Below are 9,377 nucleotides of genomic sequence, written 5' to 3' on the forward strand. Positions count from 1 at the left end.
CTTAATTAAGGGAGCCATCTTAGGGTTGGCAAGAGATTTGGTGCTCCCAGGTGCCCAGGGCGATGTCCCCAGTTAGTTCCTGGGGCAGCTGAGGACAGAGAACCTGAAATGACCCTATCCTATAGCCATACTGATGAATATCTTGCATATCACCATAGAACCTTCATCTGGAGATGGATGGAGATAGAGACAGAGACCCACACTAAAGCAGTACATTTTAAAAAGAAAATGTATGCTAATCATTTAAAAGCAATCCTAAAGCATTTACAAGCATACAATGATGTTTCATATTTTTACATTCCACAGTTTATTATTAATACCTTATAAATACTTTGGTAAAAAATATTTTTTAAACAATTCTGCTAAACAGTGGACCTTTTCCTATAAAAATTACTTCCTTTCAATGAAATGTCAAGAAATAAGGAATCACTCACTTGGATATTCTGTTTCTTACCTACTAACCAAATATAAATGCTGATATAATGAAAAAGAGAGCAAAAATCAATTCTATAAATTCTATAAAGAGTAATTTATCCCAAAAATTACAGCTAAATGTTAATTGTTTCTGTGCCTCCCAAAACTACTGACAGAGAGGTGGGAATGTATTCAGGTATGGTCTGTGTTTTGTTGTATAACATTCCCAAATACTAAGCTATGTACTTGGGTTTGGCAATGCCCCCTTTCCTCTCAGTTGGTTTTGTTACTCATCCCTCTTCACAAGTCTGGGTTGCTTTTGTCTCAGAGAAGGTGATAAATCAAAAAGAGAAAACATTCTTCATGCTTTTGAGTTTGTAAAGTCAGCTTTCTAGAAGAAACCAAATGATTACTGTGTTTGAACAATATAGAGAATACAGTACAGAGTGTTACGGCAAAAATAAAACACTGCAGGTCCCCACATGTCCCAAGGGAAGCAGGCCATGAGGAGCAGCAAGTCCCAGTCAGAAAACCACGTGGCAGGTGAGAGACCAAGACAGACTTGCCATGCAGGGTGTGGTTGGTTATTTAGTGGGTTATGGAAGAGAAAGGCAAAGAAAAGATGGAGGGAAATGGGAAATGATGAGAAAGAGGCAGAGAGAGAGAGAGAGGGGAGAAACAGAGAGATAGAGAGGAGTGGGGAGAGGGAGAAGTGGGGAGAAGGGAGCGAGGCAGAAGGTACCTAACTCTTCTGGAGATAGACAGGAAGAAAAGGAACTCAGGCTGGAAGCAGAAAGAAGATCTGCTTGCCTCAGAGGATGGAGGAGGGAGTGGGCAGAACTTATCTCTTAAAGGGACAAAACAAACCATTATATTCCCAGCTCTTTTTTTATTATAATAAAAAGGCAGTTAACAATAGGTTAAAGAAATTGGGATGGCAAATTCTTAAGACTGCTTTCTGCTCAGTTGTGGGCATCATCTTGAGGGGGGGGGACTTGAGAAAGCTGGATGCTGGTCACATCCTGAAGTAGCTGATCTCTTTGTTCCTGTCTGGTGTTTGTAGTGTGAAAATGTTTGGTGTCTCTCATACCTGTTTAAGATATTGGCAGAACAGAGGACAAAGTTAAGTTTAGGAAAAAGAATTTTTAGGACCAGAAAATTGAGAGGGGTGTATCTGACCTGTTAAAGTTAGATCCTTTAATCCAGTTCCCTGGAACTCATAAGAAATTTTTGGGTTTGTGAAAACATGAGTTTTAGATATATGTATTATATAAACAGTAGCATATTTATGTCAGAATGACTGTAACAGATGTTTTTGCACAATGAAAAGTATTTTCAGGACTATGGAAGGCAGCATGAGAGAGAAATTTGATTAACTTATATTTGTCCTCCCACCTTTATAACTTGCAGGTACGTACCGTAATAACTTGTATTTGTTAATAGGAGGGAAAGGCTTCTAGTTTGTTCCTGGTCACTTAGCCCCAAATTATCACACAAATACTGTATTAATTAAATCACTGCTTAGCCCATTAGCTCTAGCTTCTTATTGGCTAACTCTTACATATTAATTTAACCAATTTCTATTAATTTATGTATCACCACAAGACTGTGGCTTACTGGAAAAAGTTCTGGCATCTATCTCTGGTAGGGCTATATGGCCTCTTTCTGACTCCACCTACTTTTTCTCAGCATTCAGCTTAGTTTTCTTCACCTAGCTCTGTTCCTCTTCACCTAGCTCTACTATAGACCCAAAACAATTCCTTTATTTATCGATGGTAATCACAGCATACAGAGGGAAATCTTACATCACCTCCCCTTTTCTGTTTAAGTAAAAAGGAAGTTTTTAACATTAACATAGCAAAAGTACATATAATAAAACAGGTATCAAGCAATAACTATAGTTACAATGTTTATTTCTACTTTACCTTTTATCATAACTAAGGAAAACTATAACTATAAATTCTTCAACTCCATCAAAGACTCCAGAAGGATATAATAATATCTAAGTAAACAGGAAGTACCTTGTAAGCAACTTCCAAAACTCTAGGAATGACAGAGACATCTTGCTAACTGGACAGTCACCCAACGTTCTTCTGTACTGTTGGGGCATCCATCTTCAGCCTACAGGCTCATATTATTCAGCAAACTTTTCCATGATGCAGGAAATTTCAAAGATATTTCAGCCTATATTCTCAGTTTTTCAGTCACTTTTTTCTGTAATCAAGCAGTGTGCCACAAGGAGCAGCAAGTCCCAAACAGGGAGCCACATGGAGGGTGAGAGACTGAGATGGATAGGCATGCCATGCAGAGTGGGGTTGAATATTTATTTAGTGGGTTATGAAAGGGAAAGGGAGAGGGAGAGAGAAGAGAAGCAAGGAGAAAAAAGCAGAGAGAGAAAGAAAGAGAGACAGGGAAGACAAGAGGAGCCACAGCAGCAGCTATCTCTTTGGGAGAGAGACTGAAAGGAAAGAAACTCAGTCTGGAGGCAGAAGGAAGATCTGCTTGTCTTAGCGGACAGGGGAGGGAGTGGGCAGGGTTTGTCTCTTAAAGGGACAGAACAGACCATTACACAGAGAATACAATACAGAGAAGTAATAAAATCTGTGAGAATGCTAAGGAAAGATCCTGAAACTCACAGAACTATTTCTTTTAAATATATGAGTTAGAAAGAAAGAAAGTTATGAGAACAGATAAATAAATGGTAAATCAATTTATAATGCCCTAAGAAAAGGGTTCCTCTACCCACTATTCCAGCCTGATCATGGGAGGGAACTGTGCCTACAAGATTTGAAGAATTTAAAAGTAGAAAGCACCTGACTTAATTAACGTGAGGCTGTTATAATAAAATATTATATATGATAGCTTATGTAAAATGAAAATCCTGTCTCACCATCTGAGAACTTAGAAGTGTAAAATAAAATCCTTACACTGGCAAGTTTGATGTCTAGTGAGTACCCTCTTCTTGGCCTTCTACTTGTATCCACACATGTTAGAATGTATGAACAAAAAAACTCTCTGTAGCCTCTGTTATACAAACATAATTTACCTCTTTATAGGTCCTTACTCATGGTCTAATGACATCCAAAATACCCCTTGAGAGCATCACACTGGTGATTAGCTTCCAACAACTAAATCTGGAAGGGATAAAAACATTTAAACCGTAACATTATCTGTCTCAATCCCCTTTCTTCCTGAAGTAGATTTCTTTAAGTAATAAAAACCCAGACTAAAAATTGCCTATGGGTAGGTAATGGCATATTGTCAATGACAGGTACAAAAAAGCCCTCCTGATCCAGCAGAGCCTACAACAGCAAACTTTTAGACCCTTGTGTAACATTAAATAGGTACAGAAATTAAATGATACCACGTTGGGTCTGGAAATCCAGCATCAGATCATGGAACAACCTTCAGCTGACAAGGAGTCTAAAGAGATATATCTTAAAAATAGCCATGATGGATAGAGTATTGACTTGTAAGGGTCAGTTCATAATCTGAGTAGATAATGGTGTCAAGGAATTACATTCAATGACCAAGGACTAGATAATTTAACTGTGCCTCTTTTCTATCCATTTCCCCACTTCCATGTCAATGATAAATGAAACTCCTCTTGTGCATGCATTCTTAAAACAATAACAGTGCTATTTACTACTCTGCATCTAAAGCTTACCTCCAGGTATGCTGCTGTCTGTGCCCTCATTATTGCCTCCGGGAAAATTCACAGCCCACTTCTCTGCATTGGTCAATTGCCAAGCTCCAGTGTCCTCTTGATCTCTGCCCCTTTCTCTGTAGGAGGAAATACTCATAATGAACTGCATGGCTGGTGAAGGGATTCTGTGTGGCTCAGGACAGCTGGAGGTGCCCCCAAAAAAAATCCACAGGAAAAAAAGCCAAGGGCAGAGGAACTCTATTGCAGATCTGGAGATGGCAGTTAGTACTAATATTCCCAAAAGAAGAGCAATCATAAGTAGTTTATAGTTAGAGTTCTCTTGGTCTGAATAATAATGGAAAGTCAGGAATAGGGTAGGGAGATGGGGTGGACCACAGTGAGTTGCTTTGCTTAGAAAAACTGACAGTCTTTGAACTTTGATCTTGGAAGAGACAACAGACAGCATTAAAAAATGAGTTATTTATACTCAAAGTAAGATTTAGAAATAAAGAAAAAGAAATATTGGGCTGAATAGATGACTCGGTCATGAAAAATACCTGTAAGTCTTCAAAAGGCTAGAGTTCAGTTACCAGCAGCATGTCAGGCAGCACACCATTAATTACATCTAACAGGGGTCCAATGCCTTTTTCTGACCTCCATGGAGCCCACACACACGGTATATGGAAACACATGCAAAAATATAAATAATATAAATAAAACTGCTTTAAGTAATTGTGTGAGATGACCCATATTGAAATGAGTGTGGCCCTCTCTGTTCCTAATCCCAACAAATCATGAAGCTCGTCTACAGTCTTTGCCCACCACCCCCTCCTTTTGTCTAAGCTGTTGGTTCCAACAGGTATTCCCCAGGAAACCACCATCCACACCAGCCAGGAAATCATGTAGACAAGCTTCACTTGCCTAACTCTACTCCAATTCTAATCCCTCAATTTTATCCTCAAATTTGTAATAATCTCAGACCAGATAATCTAAAGGCAGTGGGGGGGCCCCACACAACAACAAAATAATAGGACTCAAGAGTCACTGCTCATTGATAATTAATAACTCTCAACATCAGTAGCCTCAATTCAATAGAACAAAACAGACTGACACAGTGGATGCCAAATCAGGATCTGTCCTTCTGCTGCATCCAAGAAACAAGCCTTAACATCAAAGGATAGACATCACTTCAGGGTAAAGGGATTGAAAAAGATATTCGAAGAAAATGGATCCATGAAGCAAGCCAATTCAGCAGTTTTAATACTTGACAAAATAGACTTCAAACCAAAACTAATCACAACAGAGAAGGAAGAATACTACATTTTCATCAAAGGAAATCTGTCAAGAGTATATTATAATTCCATAATCATTGCACCAAAGACAAGGGCAGACAAGTTCATTAAAGAAACACTGCTACACAAAAATCACATATTGATCTTCATACACTGATAGTGGGAGAGACTTCAATAACCCACTCTCATCAATAGACAGACCATTCAGATAAAAACCAAGTGTAGAAATGCTGAGTCTAAATGATGTCACAACCCAAATAGAACAACCATATACTTGCAGACCACTTTACCCAAACGCAAAAGAATATACCTTCTTCTCAGAACAGTCTCCAAAACTGACCACATACTTCGACACAAAGCAAGTTTCAACAGATACAAGAAAACTGAAATAGAATCCTGCATCGTATCTAATCACCATGAATTAAAGCTGGATATAAATAACAGAAACAAGAGGAAGGTTACAGATACATGGAAACCAAGCAAGTTATCACTCATTGAAAAAAATGGGTTAAGACAGAAATGAAGAATGAAATTTAAAACTTTTTTGAATTGAAAAAAAAAATAAGAACTATACTAAACTTGTGGAACACAATGAAAGCCAGACCCCATCTCCAGCAGGAGATGGCCAACATAAAAATAACTCTATAGCCTCTTTGAAGTTTGTCTCCTACAGTTCTGTTGGGACATTGATTCTTTTTTTTATTCTTTGTTCTTCTAAACTTAAAGGCTTTTTTATGTGTTTGTTTTTTGTTTTAGCATATTTAACTTTATTATAATATTCTATTATTATTTAGATGAATTTGTTTTCTAAGGAGAGACTGAAAGAGTATGAATTCAGATAAAGAGGGGGTGAGTAGGATCTCACAGGAGCAGGTAAGGGGAAATCATAATCAGAATATATTATGTGAAAAAAATCTATTTTTAATATAATTCTTAATTGGTTCTTTGGGAATTTCATACCATGCACCCCAATCCCAATCACCTCCCCATTCCTCCATATCCATCCCTTACTCCTGCAGTGTGCCCCACCAAAATATTTTTAAAAACAACCAAACAAAAAAACCACCTCAACCCGCTATCTTTCCAATACCGCTTGGTTCATCCTAGTGGCATCAGGAGTTCTGGTGTGTCAAACAGTGCATACTTTTGTCTTATCAGCCCCACTTGCAAAATGTTCATCGCAATAAGTAGTTGGTCTGGTTCAAGGCTTCTGGCAAACCATCATCTCTAGACCCTCACTGAAACTCCTCTTAGATATCCAGTTGTTGCCCCGAGTCGAAATCATGGGATTTTCATTCTTCAGGACCAGTTCCTTCACGTGCTCCAGCAGACCATAGATGGGGTAGATATTAGAACGTACCAACCAAAGCCAAGGATGTAGGTCTGGGTGGTAGCTAAGCTGGTCCATCTGGACGACTGAGACCTCACCCTCAGGTAAAGTGCAGAGCCAGCTCTCCTAGACCCCTGGAGAGATGGGACAATCTCTCCCAACTGTGGGGGCCAACTCTCCCATGGGGGAGCCAGCTCTTCTGCTGTAGTGTTCAGGGAGGGTCAGGGCCAGCTATCCCAGAGCCAGTGAGGGGCAGGGCCTTCTCATCAAGGCCCTTGGATTTCAACACACAGAGTTCCCATTGCCCACTGTAGCAACATTGGTCATGGACATCATCATAGACCCCAACTGGAGCAGGAACATGAACTCAGACATGCCCTGAGCAGTAGCTCAGGCTGAGATGCCGCCATAGCACTGGCACAGGTCAACAAGATCAGTATGGCCCCAATGGCAACAAGACCCTGAGATACCAGCATGGTCTCAGGTGGATGTCCAGACCCAAGGCATGCTCTCAGCCCCAAGTGGCAACAGAAGCCATTAATATCTACCCAGACAGACCCTGACTGTTTCTGAGCCCTCAGAGCCAGACATAGACAGTGGCAGCAACCCAGGACCAGATGACATCATGGCCCCATGTGGCAGATCAGGTCACACAAACCAGCATGGCCCCAGTAGTAGCAAGGCCCTCAGACATCAACATGGGCATATATTATAACCCAGAAGCCAGGCATCTGTGTGACCTTTGGTAGTACCATCTGTGTGGCCTTTGATAGTACCATGGGCCACAGACATCGGCACAAAACCTGGCTATGGTAGGATCACAGATGCTAACATGGTCCCCAGCAGCAACCCAAGCTTAGATGTCACCATGGCCCCAGGTGGCAGCATCGGCCATTAAAGTTGTCATGGCCCCTGAGGCATCATGACCCTCAGACATGAACATGGCCCCAGGTAGTGGCCCAAACGCCCTGCATCATCATGGCCTTTGATGCTCTCAGGGGTCGCAGATATCAACATAGACCCTGGCAGCAGGAAGACCACAGATCCAGACATGGCTGTAGGTAGCGGCCCAGGTCCTGATGCCACCCTGATCTGATCCCAGGTGTCAAGCAGGAGGCCAAGACCAACCCATTCTTTATCACTCTCACGTCTTCAGAACTGTGTCTTCCCACAGCAATCAACCATTCCACCTGTCTTTCTCTCCCATTTCTCCACCACGTATACCTCCTCATCATAATGGTACCAGGTGGGCCTGTGAACCTTACAGGCAGACCAGAGGAAAAAGAAAGCTATTTTTAATAAAAGGAAAAAATAAGCCACTGGAAAAAACAACTTTTTGTTGTTACTGTTGCTGTTGTTGTCACTGTTGCTCTTATTGCTATTGCTGTTGTTGCTGTTGTTGTTGTTGCTTTCTCTGCCGCTACTGTTGCTGCTGCTGCTGTTGCTACTGTTGTTGCTGTTGTTTTTGTTGCTACTGTTGTTGTGGTCACTGTTGTTGTTGCTGCTCTTGCTGTTGTTGCTGTTGTTGCTGTTAGTGTTGCTTTCTCTGCTGCTACTGTTACTGCTGTTGCTGTTGCTGCTTCTGCTGTTGCTCCTGCTGCTGTTGCTGTTGTTGCTGTTGTTCCTGTTGTTCCTGTTGCTGTTGTTGTTTCTTTTGTTGCTGTGTTTTTGTTGCTGCTATTGCTGTTGTTGCTATTGGTGGTGCTGCTGTTGTTGCTGCTGCTGTTGCTGCTGCTGCTGCTGTTACATACCTGGCCTTACCTGTAGTTCAGTGTCTGGTGGTTTCTGAACATTCTTATCCAATTAACTGTTCCTGTTCTGTGGTGCCCCCTATGATATTAGAGCAGATAATGCCTTTGCTTTTTTAAATTTATTTTCAGTTTTTGTGTCTATGTGTTTTAGCTTTAGTGTGGGAATCCATGGAGGCCAGGAGAGGGCTTCAGATCCCCTGGAACTAAGTTACAGATATTTATAAGGATCTGGTCTGACATGGTTGCTTGTTCTAGATTGGTAAGTAAATGAGTTACAGAGATCTGCCTGTCCCTTCCCCACCTCCCAAACACTAGGGTAATAGACACACCATGCTGGCCTTCTACCTGAGTGACTACAACTTCATACTCATGTGTTCATGCTTTAATGTCAGAAATGTTACTGTCTAAGCCAACTCCCCATTCAACACTGACTTTTATTTTGTTTTCAGCTTTTTATTGGACAAGTTATCATTTGTAGATATTATTTATTTTACTTGTTTAGACAGCTTATCTAGTTTATAGAATTTTAATATTTATAGAACAAATACTATTTTTAAAAATTATTTAGTGTAGAGACCCCTCCAAATTAACTTGAAAAGTTAGTTCAAGGAGAATATTAAATTTATAATAATTTTTAATTAAATGCAGTTTTTAAGAATTGGTTTATCTCTAGAAACCAATTATGAGTGAGTACATCCCATGTTCATTTTTTGGGTCTGGGTTACCTCACTCAGGATAGTGTTTTCTATTTCCATCCATTTGCATGCAAAATTCGAGAAGTCATTGTTTTTTACCGCTGAGTAGTATTCTAATGTGTATATATTCCACACTTTCTTCATCCATTCTTCCATTGAAGGACATCTAGGTTGTTTCCAGGTTCTGGCTATTACAAATAATGCTGCTATGAACATAGTTGAACAAATGCCCCTGTCATATGATCGGGC

The sequence above is a fragment of the Alexandromys fortis genome, unplaced genomic scaffold (assembly GCF_014885135.2).
Source record: "Alexandromys fortis isolate MF-2015 unplaced genomic scaffold, M_Fortis_MF-2015_v1.1 scaffold_11, whole genome shotgun sequence".
NCBI lineage: Eukaryota > Metazoa > Chordata > Mammalia > Rodentia > Cricetidae > Alexandromys > Alexandromys fortis.